This window comes from Triturus cristatus, chromosome 4_1 (genome assembly GCF_964204655.1).
Source record: "Triturus cristatus chromosome 4_1, aTriCri1.1, whole genome shotgun sequence".
Lineage (NCBI taxonomy): Eukaryota > Metazoa > Chordata > Amphibia > Caudata > Salamandridae > Triturus > Triturus cristatus.
In genome coordinates, this window is record NC_140585.1 from 273,148,049 (window position 1) to 273,170,573 (window position 22,525).

At 42.8% G+C, this 22,525-nt stretch overlaps 1 long non-coding RNA gene across 1 annotated transcript in view; it reads right to left on the reverse strand.

Moving 5' to 3' along the window:
* The window catches only part of LOC146854252 (uncharacterized), a 48,221-nt gene extending 26,816 nt beyond the window's left edge, over positions 1 to 21,405 (reverse strand). Inside the window, exons 1-2 of the long non-coding RNA XR_014980751.1 lie at positions 21,353 to 21,405; positions 21,163 to 21,224 (exon numbers count right to left, since the gene is read on the reverse strand). This is a non-coding gene — a long non-coding RNA (uncharacterized LOC146854252). The remainder of the gene's footprint in view (positions 1 to 21,162; positions 21,225 to 21,352) is intronic.
* Positions 21,406 to 22,525: the final 1,120 nt, after the last annotated feature.

Consider the following 22,525-nt stretch of genomic DNA (forward strand, 5'->3'; position numbering starts at 1 on the left):
CGGCCTTGAGAGCCAATATAGAAGGGCTTGAGAATCTGTTGGATACGGCACTTAATGCCCAAAGTTATGTGGCCCCAGTCGTAGCAGTAAGCAAGTCAGCCATTTCCATTTCCCACTCGGCTGACCCCACCACTCTTCTAATCTCACCTACCCCAGCGACTACCATGGTCCAGGCGGAAATCCAGCCAGTCCCCCTAAAGACTAGAAGATTCATTACCCTACAGAAAAATAGACTCTCTAAAACCTGTAAAAACCAGAGGCGGGCGGCTGTTAGGAGGGGCGTTTCCAATAGGGTAACAGGGGGGGTCTCTAGTTTATTCCAGGAAGATAAAGAAGAGGGCACCACTGAGGGGAATGCAACTTCTGCCTTCAATACTCAGATTGTTGGTAGTGTAGCGCCCCTCTCCTTAGAATCTTCCCTGGTTAAAAAAAATGGAGGAAATAATGAAATCTTTACTTTTGCCAGTATTAGATAAAATTAGAGGGCTAACTGAGCGAATGGATAAAATGGAGCAGACAACCCTAGATAATTTTTTCTCATTGAAATCTTTTCTAAAAGTGCAGCTAAGATCTAGGGATGACAGCTTAGGCGGGGGTTTTGCCAAAAAGGTGACGTCTACTGCCCAACACAATTTAGTTCCTACAGTCGACAACTCACCAGTTGTTTTTGAGGTGATTAATTATAACTTGCTCCCTACGGTGCCTGTCGCTGGTACCTCCAGTACCATCGGCCTGTCTCTCCCTAAGCCTGCTGAGAAATTCAAATCCCCCAAAGTTACTACCACTATCCCAGGCAAAAATACGGTTTGTCCCCCGGCCTCGGTTAGCGCAGGTGAGGGAAATTCTACTATTACAGCTATATCTCCATTAGCTGATAGCGCACTAGAGATCCCAACTTCCAACTTAGTGGAAAATGCAAAAGCCCATGTGATGCATCCAGGTGAGGCCCCTCCCTGTGGGAGGGACTCTATTATAAATCTCCCCCCTGAGGGCCAGCCCTATGTAGTCGTTTTGACCGGGGTTCCGGTTCTTAGTCCAGGTAAGAGTGAGTCCTATACTGAATTGTTCAATAAGACCTTATTTTGGCTCAAAGAGAACAGACCCCTGCCCGAGTTTTGGGGGGGCAGGATATTACACGTACGTAGAGTCGGTTGGATTGGTACTAGGGAAAAATCTATTTGTGGCGATTGTATCATAGTGAATTTTGAAGACCCAAGGATTGTCAGTTTCATATGGAGAGGTCCCATGAAGGAACATAGCTTAGTAGGAAGCATGGGTTCAATTGGCACTTGTGACCTCAGCTATTTTAATCCTTCAACTCTGTTGAGGCAGACCGGAACACATATGTGGGAAGGTCGGGACAGTAGACAAATTCATGGCTGTACCTCTCAATTTAGCCTATTTAATAATGGTCCTGGCCATTTGCAGGGTCGATTTTGGAAAGGTTATTGACAGGTAATTCCCTCTATACGTGAGCTATACATTGAACCATCTGGGGAGTCATTAATTGCAAGTTTACCCCTTGGAGAGCCGCAGGTGAGCTCTTCCATCACTACCCTCCCTCCTTTTCTTACGCCTAGGGGACATTTACAGGCGTTGTCCCAGTTTAGTGGGGAGTCGCCTGTTGAAGGCTCTCAAACTCCTTTTGCTGTGGTATCACCTGTCGGCGATAAGGACATTGCCATGGATTATACTCCCATTACAGGAGCATTGGCTTTAGGGCAGGGAGAGATTCCCAGCATTCCTCTGAAGGTAGTAAGCTGGAACATTGCCGGCCTAGCTCGGAATATAAGCATCCCAGACTGGAACATATTTATCGAATCTTTTTCGATTTGTTTGTTCCAGGAAACCTGGTGCATGGATCCACAACATAAGCTGGGATACACTACTTATTTTGCACGAGCAGTTCGACCGAACGGAGGCAAAGGGCGCCCCTCCGGAGGCTTGCTAATATGGGTAAGCATTTCCCTGCGGTACTCTATTAAAAGTATAGCCACTAATTCCCCGGACCTTTTGAGACTATCAGTAAGAGGCCCGTCTGGTGGAGGAGTGCTTGAAATATTCAATATCTATGTTAGAAGCACTAGAGGTGGTTTATCTATTCTTGCCCCATCTGGCATCGACGAGGAACTCAAGCGCTGTGGCCCAGACTCCCTTGTCTTATTAGCTGGGGATTTTAACTGCACATTCGAACCTCTTGCTGTGGAAGATGTGCTGGGCATTAGTGACGATGATACAAGGAGAGGCATCCCTCCGTTGTCAATTACTCCTATTAGAAGATGGACCCAAAATGCAATTGACCTCAATGCTCTTTGCCTGGAGCATGGTCTCAGAGCAACTAATGGTAGATCCAAATCAGACCAAATGGGGGCACATACGTTTAACAGAATAGGGCATTCCTCTAGGATTGACTACATTATGCTGAATTTTCGGTTGTGGTCTTTCCTGGTGGATATGGAGGTTCGGCCTTCTATTGATAGCGACCACAATCCTCTAACCCTGTCTCTGTCCCCACTGTGGAAGGGTTGCTCTCCCCCCCTAACCCCGCATGTGTGGAAAACAACCCATGAAGTGTGCCCCTCTAATTGTGGTAGGCGCCTGAAATGGAAAAATATCATTGGCAATGAGGCCAAGATGTTGGAGGTACAATCTGTAATGGCTAATATTACACTCTGCCTAGACTCCCCCTCATTCAGTGTGCAAGAGGTACCTGCAGTTTTTAAACGAACCATAAAGGCTATAGGTGAATTATTCATAGCCCCCACTGGGGGGAAGAGGGCCAATAAGAGTGGTGGCAGGAAGGGTCCTGCTGGGTGGTTTTCAGCTGCATGTCGTATGGCCAAACGGGAACTCCTAAAGGCAGTAAAATCTAAGAATAGAGTTCTGATTTGTGCCACGAGGGGTAATTACAGGAGGGCATTAACAAAGGCAAAGACAGATTGGGAAGACCAGTTTTGGTGTGACCTGAAGGCCGCTAGTCTAAGGAAGGATGCAAAGGGTTTTTGGGACCTACTCAGAAATAGAGAGAGACCTGTGGATACAATGATCACCTGTAACGTACCTGAGTGCGCGTGGGTTAATCATTTTTCCCAACTCTATTCAACGACCCAGGACCAGGGGGAAAGCTTGAGGATATGCCACCCCTATGCACCTTCTCAGTCTATGGATGAGCTTGTGTTCACATCCAAGGAAGTGGTGGAGGCGATTAATACCCTTGCGCCCAATAAAGCTGCTGGCCCGGATGGCATCCCAGGAGATTTGCTACGCATCAACCCAGACGAATGGGGAAAACTCATCTCCGCCTTATTGAATTCCAGTCTTGAAGGGGCATCCCTTCCGACTTCATGGAAGGGTGCTGAGGTCGTTCCTATTTTTAAGAAAGGCTGTCGTAACGACCCAGCTAACTATCGCCCAATAAGCCTCTTAGATACTTCACAAAAAGTGTCTGGAAAAGTGGTTTTGGCAAGGATACTGCAATGGGTAGAGGAAAAGGGTATTCTCTCAGACTTTCAGGCTGGTTTTAGAACAGGCACGGGGACAATAGAGCAATCCTTTCGTCTTCTGATGCTATACTGGAAAGTGGTTCTACTGGGCAAAGGCAGTCTGTATCTTGCTTTTATAGATTTGCGGACTGCCTTTGACCTAGTTCCCCGTAGCCAATTATGGAGTGTGCTCAGCGAACAGGGTATACCACCTTATTTGCTGAGCTTGTTGATAAACCTCCATACTGATAATTTTGCCCAGATTAGGTGGGGAAATCAGGGACAAAAAACAGCACGTATACCTGTAAATAGAGGGGTACGCCAGGGTTGTGTCCTTGCCCCCACTCTGTTCTCATTGTACGTCAACGGAGTGGTGGAGCATCTGCTACAACACCCCGCAGATGCACCTTCCCTGGCCGGTAGTAGAATACCCACCCTTCTATTTGCAGATGATACCCTTCTGATTTCTAAAACCCCGGTGGGTTTGCAGAGTCTATTAACTAACTTCAAGTCTTTTTGCGATACGAGAGGGTTAGCTATTAATACAGCTAAGACCAAGTATTTGGTCCTTAACCCCCCGAAAAGGTTGGCCAAACCACCGTCTTTGGACTCTGTTACCCTCGAAAGAGTGTCAGAGTTCGACTACCTTGGTATTCGCCTCTGCGACTCCATGAGTTGGAAGTGTCACCATCAAAAGATGTTGCTGACCCATAAGAGGGTGGTGGGTGCCTTGCTTAAGGAACATCGTGCCTCATCTCTGAAACCCATTGCTCCTGTCCTAGATATATATAGGGCAAGGGGGGGTTAGCGCCGCTCTCTATGGGGCTGAACTTTGGGGGGTCTATAAGGTGGACCACTTGTCCCGTTCTGAAAATAAATTCCATAAAGATCTTATGGGGCTCCCTTATAGCACTCCAACTCTCCCACTTCTTTTGGATCTGGGCACTCGGCCAATCAGCGATCAGGCTAGGCTCCGCCCTCTCCTCCTATGGGCGAGAATATGGAGAACATCAGAATTATCCAGTTATGCGGATGGCCTAACCGAGGTGCTGGGGTTACCAGGCTGGTCCAAGATCCATTGGCTGAGGGAGGTCAAGCGTCTCCTTTTCTGCCTTGGTCTTGGCGAGGCCTGGATTAATAGAACCGCACCTCCTAAGTCTGAGCTGAAAAAGATTTATTGGAGCTGGGTGGCGGGCATCAGAAGCAGTAATGTCAATCTGTGCAGGTCCACTTTGGACTTTCTTTTGGTCAAAGAAATTTACTTTTGTGAACCTTACCTGGATGTCATCTCCAATCGTAAAGACAGGGCCCTATATTTTCAATTCAGAATAGGTTTACTCCCTGTGGGAGAATTAACATCCAGGTGGAAGGTTTCATCTCAAACAACTTCCCTTTGCCCATTTTGTGATAAGAGGTCTGAGTCTGTTCCCCATTTTTTGTTTGAATGTCCGGCTTATGCAGCCCCCCGGAGTAGGTGGTTAAAACCACTTTGAAGAGAACTTGGAACCAGACATTGTATAGAAGCCCTACGAATATTAAAAAATGACTCAAGGCCCCTCTTTGCTTGTGGTTTAGCCAAGTTCCTAGGAAGGGCTTGGCGCATCAGGTCATCTAGGCTTTTGTATGTTGTTTAATCTGTTTTTTTATCCGATATTCTTACCTGTTTTTAGCTAATTTATTGGCATCAGTAGCAGTATGAAATGTTTGTCTATCTTTCCATGCACTGATTCCTTTTTATCTTCTTATTGTACAATGGTGTAGTTATGCTTTTTAAGATATATTCATATCGAAAATAAAGCCTCTTTGACTGAGAAGACACCAAAGAACTGATGCTTGCAAAAACTGAAGACTGCTGTGGACTTTTGCCCCCAAACCCTGTCTGCTGCACAGAAACTCACCAATTGCAATGATCTGATTCATCCTGCCACATTGCATCCTCCATAATGCCCAGAGGTTTGCCAGCACTTCACCAGGGAGCCAACACCTCCCTTGGAGAAGAGGAGCTACTACCCTGCAGCTCACAAGCACCAACCGCAATGGCCAGTTTAAAAAGCCTGCTGTCTACTGGGTTCACTGAGCAATAGCCACCCAGAAGAAAGTCAGCATACTCAAGGAGGTCAGATCTATCATCCTTGCAAGCCTGAAAATGCCAGGACCTCCACAAGCCGTCATGCACCAATACCTGATGCACTGGACCCTTGCTGCAACCAAAGCTTGTTGAAAGTTCAGTCCAGACTCCCAATAGCATCACAGACTATCCGCCAATGAAGGCCGTCAGCCGGCAGTGGCCAGCACCAAGAGTAGCCCATCTGTCCTCTTTTTGTCCCTCTTGCTCGTCCTGACCAACAGTGAGCCTCTTCACCACGAGAACCAGCCAACTTCAAACATTCTTCACCCAAGCTTGCTGGCCCGGGCCTAGTAAAATTGACTGCTATTTGATGCTCCCTGGACACACACGACCCAAGCTCCCCATTAGGAGCTCACGGACTTGTCCCCCTTTGCAACCTTTTTCCAAGTGCCCCCCCTTCTTTCTACCATATAGTGTACAAGACTACCAACCCGTCCAGCACCTCCGCTCTCGGACTCACCAGGACAGATAAGACCGATATGCTGGTGGAACTTTGGCGCTTGTCTCTCTACCACCTCACAACTAAAAGGGGACCAATGGAAAAGTATTTTAAGTGTATGTCTGCAGTGAATCTTTTTTCTCCAATAGGAAAGCATTACGCATAAAAACGCGCTGTTGGTTTACATTTCTAAATTTGTAAGAAGTTTATTATGAAAAAGCACTTACCTCTTTATGAAGTTTTGGGTTTCAAAATATATATAAAAAATGTCCTAAATTAGTTTGGATCTTCTTTTTGAGTGTGAGCATCATTTAGTGACTCCGTGTGTGCAATAAATGTCTATCACTCTACTCTGATAGGCCTAAGGCTGTTCGACCACACTACCCTAGAAAGAGCACCTTGGGATTGCTAGAGCAAGCCCCTGTCCACTCATAAGGGACACATGGACTGTTTACACAGCATACCGCCTCTTAGTATACTATTTAAAGAGCAAGCTTCCTACAGTGTGAATTTTATGTTTCAACTTGGCTGATTGGATGTTAACTACAAAATATGTTACCTTATTGGATATTTTTTTCAGAGAACGTATATTATCATGTGGTTTGGGAGTTCACACACATGTGAAGGTATTTTACGCAGGGTTTTTGTGTCCAAATGTCACGATGAGCACTACCATTTAGTTCCCTACCAAATGGGAATTTTTTTATCTGAGTATAATCTGTATGGTTGTAACTAACTTATTTCAAGTCTGCATTGCAGCATCTTAGTTGTAAAAATGTTTGAAAGTGAATAACGGGAAAGACAAAATATAGCCCGATAGGCCCCCATTGCAAACTGAGAAAAGGACAACCTGGATTCTAGACACTTCTCCTTCCTATGATGCATTGTACTGGCAATTGCCTCACAGAACAAGTTCTTATTCCAGCTCCTATAAGTAGGATCTCAGAGGAAAAGTGAGAATTCACACCTCTGCTTTGACAGAATTTTAAGATCTCTTTATTTTTTTTAGCTTTCATTCAATGTCTTTTACACCCACCTACTAAGCGAAGAGTTTTTTTCACCTGCATCTGGAATTCATTTTCATCTAAAAGGCCTTCTGTATTTGAGAAGTACCCCTGCTATGGAAAAAGGTAGTATCAGATCCACACATGATCCAGTTAAACTGCATTCAAGCTCTGGGATTTGTTGTACTACAATTTGGAGAGGAGTGCATAGTTTTCGTGAAATTACTTCATAGGGTTAAATGACAAGGCAGACTCTCAGGTTCCACAGGGCATTGTCAAAGTTTGTTAGATTATTTTAGGTTTACTTCCCTTCTTACACTCATGGAAATGGTATTTGATACTCTAACTTACAGGTTTTGAATTATCTCATGATTAATAAGCGGAATTTGTCAAAGAAATGATAGTGTCGCCAGTGGAAATTCAAATACAACAAAAGAACTTATTGATGAAGTATATTTAAGTATATTGGAATCGCTGGAATATGGGTATCACATTAAAGGAAGATAGTGTGGATACGCATGAGGAGCATGTAAAACTACACTTAATAAAATGTAGACAGCTCACTTTACCATTACCACAGGAAGACGCAAATCCGAAAGAGATGCCTCAGGACCAGGAGCATCACACAGAAAAGCCACTGGATAAGGAAGTAAGGACCGGGAAGGAGCTAAAATGGCAGTGTCTCATGCAGGGAGGTTTTTCCTCAAAGAACACATAGGGGCATGGGGCACTAGAGAACATCAAAGAGAAGGGGGGCTTACTGGCAGATGTGCTGCTTAATATGCTTTCAGCAGATATTTGTTTTCTCACTGGGTTTTCCAAGAACATTGTACTCAAGAGGTACCTACCAATTGAGGCCAGTCCACACCAAGGGCATCCTTGAAACTACTGAATCTCCAGAGTGCCTGCCCCTGTAGTCTTTGCCATAAAAAGTGAAAATGTGTGTGTACTTGTGCCCACCTGCATGAAATTTGGGAAAACAGGCTGCCTTTGTCTATAATACATCAAATGAACACCATGGTACGAAAATGAATCTATTTAGCGTTTTGAGAAAGAATACTTTTCTCCTGTTTTCTTTTCCCTATTTAGCTTCCATTTTCTATTTCTAGGTCATCCATTTTGTTTAAATGTTTAGACCTACTTGAACATTGTGATGTGCTACTGTGTGCAAACGGCATGGGGTTCTGAGATGTGTTTTGCATACTGCTAAGTTCTTCTGGAACGACTCATACGTTCCCACTAACGCAGGTGTTAATCTCGCCCATCTATTTATTCCATTTGATCTGATACTGCTTAAGGCCATTTCTTCAAATTTGTATGTTTAGTACTTTTTTGCATGGGTGTCGGCTGGTCTCAGAAAGTGAGCAAATGTTCCCTTCTCAGAATAACTTATTGGAAGTAAATACTCCCCGACATCCTGCTCCAGATGGTGGTTGCACCTGACCTATTACTTGTAAACTGTCTTATGCTTTGCATGGAATATCTAGCTTCAAAATGATGTGTATCCTTCAATTTATTGCAATGACTTTTGTATATAAGCTGAGTAGTTTGTAAACCAAAGCAGACTCTCTAGCGAACGCTCAGAGACTCCTTGCTGCAGCGTGGTAGATAATAAGGTATACTTGAGATCCCCCCCCATGACTGACTCCTCCTTTATTTGAAGATCTTTTCAATTCAGCTTTTACAATGGTGGCCCGTATGGGGAGGAAAAGGGGTCACTCCAGTCATTTCTCAGCAACTCCTTGAAAGGGGCCAGCGTGGCCCCCTATATATCCTGGTGTTTGGACCTCAACATGGGACTGATTTCCTGAGTCTACAACTGTAGGGGACCAGCTGTGCGACCCTGACACAAAGGTGAGTGACCCATGCTTCTTCCCAAAGAACTATTGAGAGGTCAGTCATTGGGTATGGGTGACAAGTAGTATAAAGGAGAAAAAGAGGCACTAATAAAGTGGAAAAAGGGGTTTGGTTTTCCCAGGGAAGTTAGTCCTTCCTCAATTCAGGAGGTTGGTCCTCCACAGTAGGATTTTTAAAGTTGCCAAGATTTGTGAGGTTTTCCGGAGTAGAGAAAAAGAGAGCGATTCCCTTGACTTAACAGTTTCAGTTTCGGTGGATACTATTGATTCAATAGAGAAATTGAGTACTAAATCAATGGTTCTATATTATCACAATATTTTATTAAAAAATATATATATATATATATATTGTGTTCGATTGATTTTCAAACACATACAATAAAATTCAATCTCACAAAAATTATTACAATGTATGAGAAAAAAACATTTGTTCACTAAAACAATCTACATTTCATATTAAACAACAAGGATAAATAAACAATAAATCACAATTATGACCAGCATAATAGAGACAGACATGTACGCAAGACAAAAAAGGTTATTGTTCATTACGGATGCACATCCAATTGGACTTCAAAACATAGCTTCTTAATACATTGATATAATCAGTATTTGATTTCTCTATGTTGGTCCTTGGATTGTGCCTTCAACAGCGTCGACGCGTTTCGATGGCTTCAGATTATTTGTACCATCTTTATCAAGACACAAATTTGTCTATCTCTTACGGTGGGTCCTAAATAAGGCAAACATATATGGTCATATATAATCTGGTTTTCTATATATAATGTTCTTGTTCTTACATATATTCAGACTATTGTCAAATTTCAGTAAGATAAAGAGGTTGTCTAAGACATTCTATTTTCCAGCACAATAAAGTTATAATTTCTAGGAGAAAAAATATATAGAAAAGTTCCCCATTTCCTACAATTATGTTCGGTATCTCCCCTTGCCTTTATTATATGTATCGCTTGCGTTAAGGTATGTATTGTGGGGTCTCTCAGGGTTCCCATGCAGACCGCTATTTACCTGTTTGGTCTCATTACCCCAATTATCACCCACTTTACTAATTCATTGCTGTATTGGGAACTGGTTATACTAAGCATTGCGTCAGAGGTGAAAATATAAGTCGGTTAAAGATATCAATACTATTCCGACCTTCATACTTATGAAAATATTCATCCTAAATGCCCACATGTTTGTATGTTTGTTATACGATTGGTAAATCTCACCTCAGTTTCTTTTAAAATCGGGGTTTTGTTTATAATCTTTCGTTTAGCAGCTATTCAATTTTTCAACGATTATTGGTCCGATGTCCTGTTTTAGGTTACTCGTGACAACCTCCTTTTCTTATATGTCTAAATGGAGAGAGAGAAATACGACTTTCTAATTTCATTGTGTATTCATAGGTTTTTAATCCTATCTACTATTTTTATCTGCTTTGCAATCTAATATCGGATATTAATTTACCTTTAATTTCCTCTAAATCTTTATTCTTCCTTCCTTCTTGTGTTCCGTTTCTCGGAAAATGTAAGGTTCCGCGCACTATGAGGCTTTCGTTGCTCTCTTTTAGTCGGGCAGATCTGACAAAATAATCATAAAACCGTTTTTAGACACGAAGGAGACCAGCGGTCTCCCTTGGACGTAGTCCTCCTCTCTAAGGTTACTGGTTGCAATATAATTCCTGCATCGCTGTCCTTACCTCTATTCTGATGACATATGGTCCAGGAAACGCACATCGGGTTCAGGATTTTTCATCTATTTGCCGATATCCGCTTCCTTGTTTTAAATGGTGTACTATGCTTGCTAATTGGTTCTTCGTAACCATGTGATACGGGTCCTTTTGCCGCTTATCCAATCTAGTCTGCGATTGGATAATTTCGATGCCTAATTCCACCCCACTCTTTTTTTTTGTTGAAACTTTATTGATACCCGATTTTCATGTCATTGACTTTTACTACTCTCATACTATATAGTGATCAAGCTGACAATTTCTGTCTATTTCATAAGTCCCGAATATTATTAAAGCATATTGAGCATCAATTGCGTCTATTCGTAAAAGGCTTTTGTCTTCCGAAGAATCTGGCAACAAATCTGACATACTCTGTTCGTCCTGTGACAGTTATGAACTTGTGCTTGCTCTACCTTGCATTTAAATTGCTGTCAGTCCTGGGGAGGACGTATGCCTATACTCACTGTCCCCTGCCTATCCTCCCAAGTTATGCAGTTTGTGAGAGAGATAGCTAGGGATTGTTGTTTGATGGCAGCCTAGGTTACTATTCTAGTATTCTGATTATGTTAAAATGAGTTTCATCCAGTCTTCTTTTGAATTTAAGCCTTTTTCCACTGTGTTGAGATGACATAGGTACCATTGTTCTCTTAACTTTCTTTTTTGGTCTAAATTACCCCCCCCCCCCCCCCTTCTATTGATCACAATTTTTTCCAATATGAACCATTTAAAATCGCTACAGTCATGGTTCATTTTATGAAAATGGTCTGTTAGTGGGGCATTTTCCTTTTTTATTCTAATCACAGATTTGTGTTCCAAGAGGCGTATGCGGAGTTCTCTGCTCGTCTCTCCTACATAGCCTAATCCGCATGGGCAGATTAAAAGGTACACAAAAGTTTTGCTGCAACAGTTGTTTAAAGTTCTAGCAGACAAATTCTTTCCTGCGAAAGTGATTTTTTTACCTACAAAGCACTGTGCACATATAGAGCAGGTTCCACATTTATTGTTACCACAGGCTTTCTCCCCTGTCAGTGTTGTCTGTTTTTCCCCTTTGTTTTATTGCGTCTAAAAGAAAAAAGTGGTTTGTGTAACTGAATATCAGTACCATTGTTTAAAATTTTAAACAATGGTACTGATATTCAGTTACACAAACCACTTTTTTCTTTTAGACGCAATAAAACCATTAGAAACTCACTGGTGAGAATTTATGAAGTCAAAGGGGAAAAACAGACAACACTGACAGGGGAGAAAGCCTGTGGTAACAATAAATGTGGAACCTGCTCTATATGTGCACAGTGCTTTGTAGGTAAAAAAATCACTTTCGCAGGAAAGAATTTGTCTGCTAGAACTTTAAACAACTGTTGCAGCAAAAATATTGTGTACCTTTTAATCTGCCCATGCGGATTAGGCTATGTAGGAGAGACGAGCAGAGAACTCCGCATACGCCTCTTGGAACACAAATCAGCGATTAGAATAAAAAAGGAAAATGCCCCACTAACAGACCATTTTCATAAAATGAACCATGACTGTAGCGATTTTAAATGGTTCATATTGGAAAAAATTGTGATCAATAGAAGGGGGGGTAATTTAGACCAAAAAAGAAAGTTAAGAGAACAATGGTACATATGTCATCTCAACACAGTGGAAAAGGCTTAAATTCAAAAGAAGACTGGATGAAACTCATTTTAACATAATCAGAATACTAGAATAGTAACCTAGGCTGCCATCAAACAACAATCCCCAGCTATCTCTCTCACAAACTGCATAACTTGGGAGGATAGGCAGGGGACAGTGAGTATAGGCATACGGCCTCCCCAGGACTGACAGCAATGTAAATGCAAGGTAGAGCAAGCACAAGTTCATAACTGTCACAGGACGAACAGAGTATGTCAGTTTTGTTGCCAGATTCTTCGGAAGACAAAAGCCTTTTACGAATAGACGCAATTGATGCTCAATATGCTTTAATAATATTCGGGACTTATGAAATAGACAGAAATTGTCAGCTTGATCACTATATAGTATGACAGTAGTAAAAGTCAATGACATGAAAATCGGGTATCAATAAAGTTTCAACAAAAAGAAAGAGTGTGGTGGAATTAGGCATCGAAATTATCCAATCGCAGACTAGAATGGATAAGCGGCAAAAGGACCCGTATCACGTGGTTACGAAGAACCAATTAGCAAGCATAGTAAACCATTTAAAACAAGGAAGCGGATATCAGCAAGTAGATGAAAAATAATGAACCCGATGTGCGTTTCCTGGACCATATGTCATCAGAATAGAGGTAAGGACAGCGATGCAGGAATTATATTGCAACCAGTAACCTTAGAGAGGAGGACTACGTCCAAGGGAGACCGTTGGTCTCCTTCGTGTCTAAAAACGGTTTTATGATTATTTTGTCAGATCCGCCCGACTAAAAGAGAGCAACGAAAGCTTCATAGTGCGCGGAACCTTACATTTTCCGAGAAACGGAACACAAGAAGGAAGGAAGAATAAAGATTTAGAGGAAATTGAAGATAAATTAATATCCGACATTAGATTGCAAAGCAGATAAAAATAGTAGATAGGATTAAAAACCTATGAATACACAATGAAATTAGAAAGTCGTATTTCTCTCTCTCCATTTAGACATATAAGAAAAGGAGGTTGTCACGAGTAACCTAAAACAGGACATCGGACCAATAATCGTTGAAAAATTGAATAGCTGCTAAACGAAAGATTATAAACAAAACCCTGATTTTAAAAGAAACTGAGGTGAGATTTACCAATTGTATAACAAACATACAAACATGTGGGCATTTAGGATGAATATTTTCATAAGTATGAAGGTCGGAATAGTATTGATATCTTTAACCGACTTATATTTTCACCTCTGACGCAACGCTTAGTATAACCAGTTCCCAATACAGCAATTAATTAGTAAAGTGGGTGATAATTGGGGTAATGAGACCAAACAGGTAAATAGCGGACTGCATGGGAACCCTGAGAGACCCCACAATACATACCTTAACGCAAGCGATACATATAATAAAAGCAAGGGGAGATACCGAACATAATTGTAGGAAATGGGGAACTTTTCTATATATTTTTTCTACTAGAAATTATAACTTTATTGTGTTGGAAAATAGTATGTCTTAGACAACCTCTTTATCTTACTGAGAATTTTGACAATAGTCTGAATATATGTAAGAACAAGAACATTATACATAGAAAACCAGATTATATATGACCATGTATGTTTGCCTTATTTAGGACCCACCGTAAGAGATAGCCAAATTTGTGTCTTGATAAAGATGGTACAAATAATCTGAAGCCATCGAAACGCGTCGACGCTGTTGAAGGCACAATCCAAGGACCAACATAGAGAAATCAAATACTGATTATATCAATGTATTAAGAAGCTATGTTTTGAAGTCCAATTGGATGTGCATCCGTAATGAACAATAACCTTTTTTAGTCTTACGTACATGTCTGTCTCTATTATGCTGGTCATAATTGTGATTTATTGTTTATTTATCCTTGTTGTTTAATATGAAATGTAGATTGTTTTAGTGAACAAATGTTTTTTTCTCATACATTGTAATCATTTTTGTGAGATTGAATTTTATTGTATGTGTTTGAAAATCAATCGAACACAATATATATATATATATATATATTTTTTTTTTAATAAAATATTGTGAGAATATAGAACCATTGATTTAGTACTCAATTTCTCTATTGAATCAATAGTATCCACCGAAATTGAAACTGTTAAGTCAAGGGAATCGCTCTCTTTTTCTCTGGTTACAAGAACCTCATTTCCCTTGATAACTTTAAGGGGTCCCTCTTATTATTATTTCACTGAGGTTTTCCGGAGTACCCAATGATAAAAAGTAATAAAGGGACAGTCATTTAGCAAATGTCACCGTTTAGACTAGAGTCAGCCTACAGCAGATCATCAAATAATGACAAAGGTTTCTATATCGACAGGTTTATTTTTTAATCAATGGCATAAATATACTAAGGACAGTATTTATTTACAATTTTCCTTGAGGTGAACTTATGATTTGGCCAAATTACAGTACTGACGACACTGCATGGTGAAAAGAGAAACAACAAAGTTTAGATTGACACAGTTTGATTGTTTGAATGAATGAGAGACCTAAGCCAGACAACTTAAGTGTGCAAAACAGGTGAAAGGAATAGAACAAAATACAGTGAAAAAGAAGTTAAAGAAACTTAGACAGGCCAAGAGCGTGCAGAAAAGTATAGAATATTGGTGTGAGTATGCTGTAAAAGAAAGTAAGGCTGTTGTGGTCTGTCCTTCAGCCCCGCCGGTAGAAGAAGAGGTGGATGATATTATTGAAATGATTTTAGAAAGAAAACTATCCCCTTGTACACCAATTACAGTAAGTGATCAGAAGAAAGGTGAAAGTGACATACCAGAGAAAAATGTGGGTGGCTCCAGATGCAATCTTCGTTTGCAATTACAATAAATTAGCCAAAGGGCTGTTGAGATATTTGAAAGGGGCAGGTATACTGACATAGAACAAATGGCAGATGAGTTACTGTTGAATAAAATTGCGTATTGCCCTGGTAGCAATTTCCACACAACACCTGTTGTATTATTTTGCAGTCCTTCCCATTTGGCTCCCTAAGAGCTTTTTTCACAAACTCAGCGGTTGGTATTGGAACTGATCTGGAGTGCAGGCCGCCGGCGGCTGTAGCTGCTGGTCTTTCAGCCTCCACTCACTGAATGGCTTGGGAGCACTCAATGTTGAGGTCTACTATGTTGCAGAGTAACTGCAATGACTAATGGCATGGCTCAGCACCCCGACACACCCTTAGTCGGCACTTGTACGCGCGGTACTGCAGGAGATGAACATTTGCACCTGGCTGTCCCATCCTGCTATCTGCCCTATGCTTGAATTCCATCTTGAAAGCCACTGCTCGATCCTGCTGGCATGGATACTTACTCGCCAAAGGCCCTTCCCTACTCTCCGTTCATCCCTATCGGGGACTTGCCGTTGATGTGACGCTCACCGCAGCTCATTGACTCAGCGCCATGGAGAGATGTGGCTATCACAAAAATGGGAACTTATACAACAAAGGTGCATTCATGTTGTTCCAGGAAGTCATCAAGACATACAGGCTGAATGCTAGACAGTTCCTATCTACTGCACGTGCAACGCGTGGCTCGCAAAACATGGAGAACCCGGGAGGTCGAACTACCTATATCACAAGCATTAACTGCACTGATGACGGCTTCCAGCACATCAATACCATTACACTATTGTACCTGTCCCTCAACACCACCCCACCTGACCATGTGCGAAGGGGGCGTGCCAGATGGGACAGAGTGTTACAGCAACCAAGCTCTGATGCTCCGTGGGCCCTTACCTTACAATGCCAAAGAGCGTTTCTCACAGCCCCAGGTTCCACTTCACCCAGTTTAATTACATTCACCACCCTTATCCCTCACCGGCTGCATTCAGCGCATGTTCCCGATGCTCTCACCGGAGTGCCCCTGATACAAATTGCAAAACGCAGATTTTATACACATGGTGTAAGCTAACGCACTGCTGTTACTGATGCAGCAGGAAGTCACCACGATGGGGATGGAACGGTCTTCACACTCACCGTCGAATCTGGCTTATTGAGATTGCGACCCCGGGCTAAGGGTGACAAAACACCTGCATCTCTTTATCGACCTAGCCTTCGTCCTGTACAAATGGTGTATAGCCATGGCTTGGAAGTCCCCTGCTCCCCCTGCAGTCTGAGAATGGCTGCGCGTGCTGCTAACATGGACCAGAGCCAAGGCACACGCTCTCAGAGGACTCCTCATGAAGGGCGACTCCCGCACAGAGGGTGCAAATGCTGGAAGACCTTCCTGATTGCCGTGGAGGCCAAAAACGATGAACGGCCACCTTGAATACACGCTGTAACATCATTTCACTCATGGCACGTGGGCACATGGCACCATGACGTTCTCAATGTCGGTCCTCTCTTCGAGTGGCTCCCTGACCATTGCGGCTTTACAGCGTACTCACTGCGGTGGTACGTCCCTCAGTGCACGACTGTATGGCTGCAGAACTCACCCACAGTGACCCACTGCCCCCCTTCTCCTTCCCCCATGGCATGCCTAGTGAACAACTGACCTGCTGTCCTGACTCTCCGTTCAAGGCAATGCACTCTTGCTCTTCGCCATGTGGTTGTGGTGATGAAGTGCTGACTTGATATTCCAGGTATATGATTCTCCGTGACCTCAGAGCTCTTGAATTGTTACATTGCTTTTTATCTTCCCTCCTTTTCTCTCTCTCTCCACCAGCTTATCTTCCTATCCCCAGATCTCTCACAAAGTTGAGAGCTGCACAGCACATCCTGCCCTAACTAATGTATCTTGCGCAATAGTATTTGATGAGTCGCCGATCATTGCTAACCTTGATAACATACTGTACATATACATCTAACGACTAGAGCTCCTCTGTTAGTTGATGTCATTTGCAAACCTTGCTGCGAATACATTTTTTTTTTTAAAGAATAAAATAGTATATGATTGCGGTCTGCAAATTTGGGGCTTCTCTAAACAATTGAGGGCTTGGGCACAAGAGTATGCCTAGCTGATTCTACTTTCTGAGGTGGATGCCTGGCCAGATGGGGTAAAAGCATTTTGGAAAGCTACAGAAACAATTCAGTTGTGTTTAGTAGTGCTCAATCATTTATCAAACAGATCATAGAGCTTGAAGACCTTTGGACAGACAAAATATTACATTCGCAGACAGTGATAGACAAAGCTAAGGAGAGTGGCCTGTCGAGTCACAAGCATCCAACCTCTCTTGCCTTCACTCCCACAAGATTAACAGTTACTACTCTTTCGGAATTCAGGGAACAAGAAAGGAATGTAAAATGTCAATGTGCAGTTCCTAACTGTGAAGGAGTGTTCAGGTCTGTTATAGAGTGCCCTCACACACCCCGGAGGATGTCATGCTTCATCACTGGACCTGCTTCTCGTCGGGCCGGCGCTGCAATGCCTGACTGGCACCCGCGGAGGGGCTCTTTAGCGGAGATTTTTTTGATGAAGTTGTTGGGTGTGTGAGGGTGTGTGGGCAAGGTAGTGTGGTAAGTGTGCTTTTTTATTTAAGTAGTTCTAGTACTGCCCTTGTCATTAACTTTATTCTTGGGGTGCACTAACCTAACTAAAAACTGAGCCCTGCCTAGAAACAATGATCCTGCACGGTCTATCTGCTACAAATGGTCGACATGTTTTTTGCCTAAAAAAGCCCCTAGGGGGTCTGGTGGCAATTCATCAGGACCGTGGTAAAAAGGAGAAGATGATCTCAACTCTTACACTACTGCAATGCAGGTTCGATGTAACCAGTGTTGCTGTTTATCACCAGGTCGATTGGCCTGGAGTTCTGAGACCTGAAATGAGAGCGGTAAGGATGCAAAGTGTTAAAAACAATGAAACGTGGTCGTCATGTTGGGTAAGCCCATATGGGTCTCACCAATCTCCTAGTGAGAGGAAAAAGTGATGACTAGACTAAACCCTCGTGAAGTGCCTCTGCTTGACATCGGAAGTACTTGTGGCATAGCGGCCAGAAAATGGCTGCATGCAGTGGATAACATCCTATGTTATCTGATAGACAGAATCAATATAGTCCGTCTTTTTGTGGTCTGAGCCCATATGAGGCATAGATGTGCTCAGTATTAAAAATCATGGTGTTTAGAGACACAGGAAGAAAACACTTGTTTCAATGGCTTTAAATTCATTGGGAAGCCATAGGTATGAATGAATGAAGAAGCATTTATAAAGCGCTTGGTTACCCGAAGGCATCCCCGCGCTAAAAGACACTCTAATCACTCGTAACAGTTCACGGGAAAAGTAAGGTTTTTAGCTGTTTACGGAAGTGGCCGTGGTTAGTTTGGGACCGGATATGCAAGGGGGCCATATTCCAGAGTTTCGCACCACAGTGGGAGAACATACGGCCTCCACATCTGGTGCGTTTTACTTTAGGAACTATTAACAAGTATTTGCCCTCTGATCTTAAAGTTCTTTGTGGTTGATAGGGGTGCACCCTGGATCAGCCTAGATCCTTTCCCAGTCAAAGATTTTTGTATAATACACATAGGGCCCGATTCACAGAACTAACTTAAGACAAAATCCTAAACTTACTACCATTTTGGTATTCACAGAAGGCACTTACTCATTTTGGTATGCACAGAAGTTAGGAGTCCTAAGTTTAGGACTCCTAAATGCCTTCTGTGAATACCGAAAGTCTTAAAATTAGGATTTTTCTCAATTTAGTAGTAGTAAAGTTAGGACTCCTAACTTTAGGACTCCTAAATGCCTTCTCTGAATACCGAAAGTCTTAAAATTAGGATTTTTCTCAATTTAGTAGTAGTAAATTTAGGACTACTAACTTTAGGACTCCTAAATGCCTTCTGTGAATACCGAAAGCCTTAAAATTAGGATTTTTCTGAGTTTAGTAGTAGTAAAGTTAGGAGTCCTAACTTTAGGACTCCTAAACTGAGAAAAATCCTAATTTTAAGACTTTCGGTATTCACAGAAGGCATTTAGGAGTCCTAAAGTTAGGACTCCTAACTTCTGTGAATACTGAAGTGAGTAAGTGTCTTCTGTGAATACCAAAATGAGTAAGTGCCTTCTGTGAATACGAAAATGGTAGTAAGTTTAGGGTTTTGTCTTAAGTTAGTTCTGTGAATCGGGCCCGTTGATTTGAATTGGATCCTCTCCTGAATGGGGAGCCAATGTAGTGAGGATAATGCCGATCTGGCTGAGAGGCGTTTCGGAATATTCAACAGGAGTCTGGCTGCGCAGTTTTGTACCGTCTGCAAAACTTTAATGGTAGACAGCAGGGCTCCAAGATATATGGCATTCACGTAGTCCAACCTTGACAGGATAAGTGCCTGTACCAGCAGTCTTCTAGCCAGAAAAGGGAGCAAGGGAAGGATCCTCCTAATCATCCGAAGAAGACAGTAACAAGTACCTGCGACTTTCTGCGCCTGTTCCTTAAAGTCAAGGTTGGCATCTAACATGATTCCTAGACTTTTTATAGAGTTTTTTGAGGTAGGTGAGGGTCCAAGGCTAACCGGCCACCAAGAATCAATGGTCATAGGTTTTGCCTTACCAAGAAGCATAACCTCAGTTTTTGCTCCATTGAGCTTCAAGTAGGAGGCCTCCATCCAGCTAGCCACTTTCTCCAGACATGCCGTGAAAGCCCCTCCTGGGTTGTCATTATTGTTCAAAGAGACGACTAACTGAATATCATCTGCATAGGTGACAATTTGAACCCCAAATGGGGTAACAATACTTGCCAATGAACTCAGGTAGACGTTGAACAGATTGGGGCTTAATGCTGAGCCCTGAGGGACTCCACAAGAAAGAGGTAGTGGGTCAGAGATGCAGTTGTCTGCAAAGACGGAGAAAACTCTGTCTTCTAAAAAAGACCAGAGCCATTTCAATACAGGCCCCCAACCCCAATGTCTTGGAGTCGGTTAATCAGGAGTGAGTGGTTAACCGTGTCGAAGGCTGCGCTGAGGTCTAATAAAATAATTGCAGCGCAGCCTCCGTTATCTAAGATCTTCCTGGATTCCTCCACAACCGACAGGAGCACGGTCTCAGTGCCCTGTTGAGCCCTGAAGCCGGTCTGCGATGAATGCAACAAACCGTTCTTTTCGAGGACGCTAGATAACACAGAATTAACATGCTTCTCGGCTATTTTACAAACACCAGGAAGCAGGGATATGGGTCTGTAGTTCGACCAGTCTTCCGGGTCCAGGTTAGGCTTCTTCAGCAGGGCCCTGACCATTGCCCTCTTCCACAGGGGAGGTACAATGCCTGTGCGCAACGAGGCATTGATAAGTTCAACCAAAGCTGATGAGATGGTTTTCCTGATTTTAAAAAGAGCAGTAGGAGGGCAGGATCAGAAGGAGAGCCCGATTTGAGTTAAAAATTTCATCCACAGCCAGCTCATCTACGAGAGGAAGTTCTTCCAGAAGAGGCTGTTCTAGCCTCGGCTCAATTTGGTGGAACGGTTGTAAATCTCTCTCCAAAGGAAAGGATTTATAGATGGTTTGGATTTTTTCTGAGAAGAAATCTGCCAGCTGATTACACCAGGATTGGGCATTATCTAAAATAGGTAGGGAAAAAGTAGGTGCCAAAAGAGATTTAGCAATCTGAAAGATTTCCCTCGGAGAAATTGCTGCAGATGTTATTTTCTCAATTGATATGATCAATACCACTGCCAAGTCATGGTGATAGAGAAACACAGACAATACAACACGTATGGTGGGTAACAAATAGAGTGATTACCATATATGTGTGGACAACCCACATACAGAAACAGGGCTAGCCACCTCACCCGTAGTTCAAGCCATATGCAAGTTCCTACATGTAGATTAGAACAGAACATAGCGTCCCATCACAGCACGAAAATGTATACATTTGTTCTCAATAAAGCCATGGGCTTCTAAAGTAAATGCATTATGAGTTCGATCTATATAGGACTGATAGGACACTCACTCACCCCTGTACTCTGAGGTCGGAGATGATGGGGGTGATTCAGCAGGGCACTTCGTTGCCCATACCCTGTGGAAAGGAAAAAGACGAAGACGCCGAGCGCCTGGGTGTGAGAGCAAATTGTTGTAATCTTACCGGCAGAGTATAAATTGTAGCCGTACGGCAGGTCCCTGTGGCTGGTGGGCGGTCATACTCACGTAGGGTGGCGTAGCAACTAGCTAATGTCCTACCCTTGCGCTGGTCCCCTTGTGGGTGCCTCTGAATCCCACGTATACGTAATGGCACGTTTTAGCGTCCCAGGGTCACAACGCTAGAATGCTAAATGCTGCGGCCATCTTTGTGGTCAACTTTATTGAACCACACAGTGTTACGGCAGTCAATACGCATATTTAATCAGCTGACCTAAACAAGTTGTAGTTAATGTGACCTTAACTGTACCTTAGTGGGTTAGGTAAATGACCATGGTTGAAGTAGTCGCAGAGTATGGCAACATTGTGAGAAGGCCATATCTTTGCTGGTACGATATGGGAGGAAGGACACTGTCTTGAAGTATCGTCCCATATCTCATGTAGCTTAATGTGTAGCTTAAAGTGTCTCCTTATCACTGCATAGAGGTGGCCACATCCATAATACAGCCGTAATGGGGTCTCTTGTGCCCACAGATTGGGAGTAGTTACACTGGAGGTTAACTGGGTTCAAAGGTGTACTACATGGTGCTTGGTGTATATAATCGTCACTAAGCATGGTAGATCCCCATTAAATGCTGTCATTGTGAGTGGTAAGGCTGGGTAATCATGACCACTACGTGTAATAGGAGGAGTGTCACTGGAGGAAGACACCAAGTCATAGTGGGTAAAAAAATGCAGAGTTGCTATGTCCACTGTCTGTAATGGGAGAGGTGTTTACAGGGAGCGATGCCCAGGTCCGGTGGTTTGTGAGTGTAATCAATTACGATTCAGTTTCACCCAAGGGATATCATTATTGAGACCTGAGATATGGGTTGAAAGTCTAAAAATCGATTGTTGTTCTTTCCTGATTAACGCTGAACGGGAGAGGAGTTGGCCTAACGGTTAGGGCGCTCGACCTCGGACCTGGGGTAACTGGGTTCGAGTCTCGATAACAAAGCCAAACATCCTGTGATTCTCGGCAAATCACTTAATCTCCCCGTGCCTAACAAAAAAATTAAAGTGTGTCCTCCTGTAACGTAACTGGTGCTATGTAAAGCGCTCTGATACCTGATTGGATGCGGGTCAAGTTCGCACGATATAAAACAAAAAAAAAAATCTGAGGGTGGGATTCCAATATTGTCCAGTGCAGGTCATCTGTACTGTGATTCATTTTATTGAAATGAGCATACATTTTGGTATTGG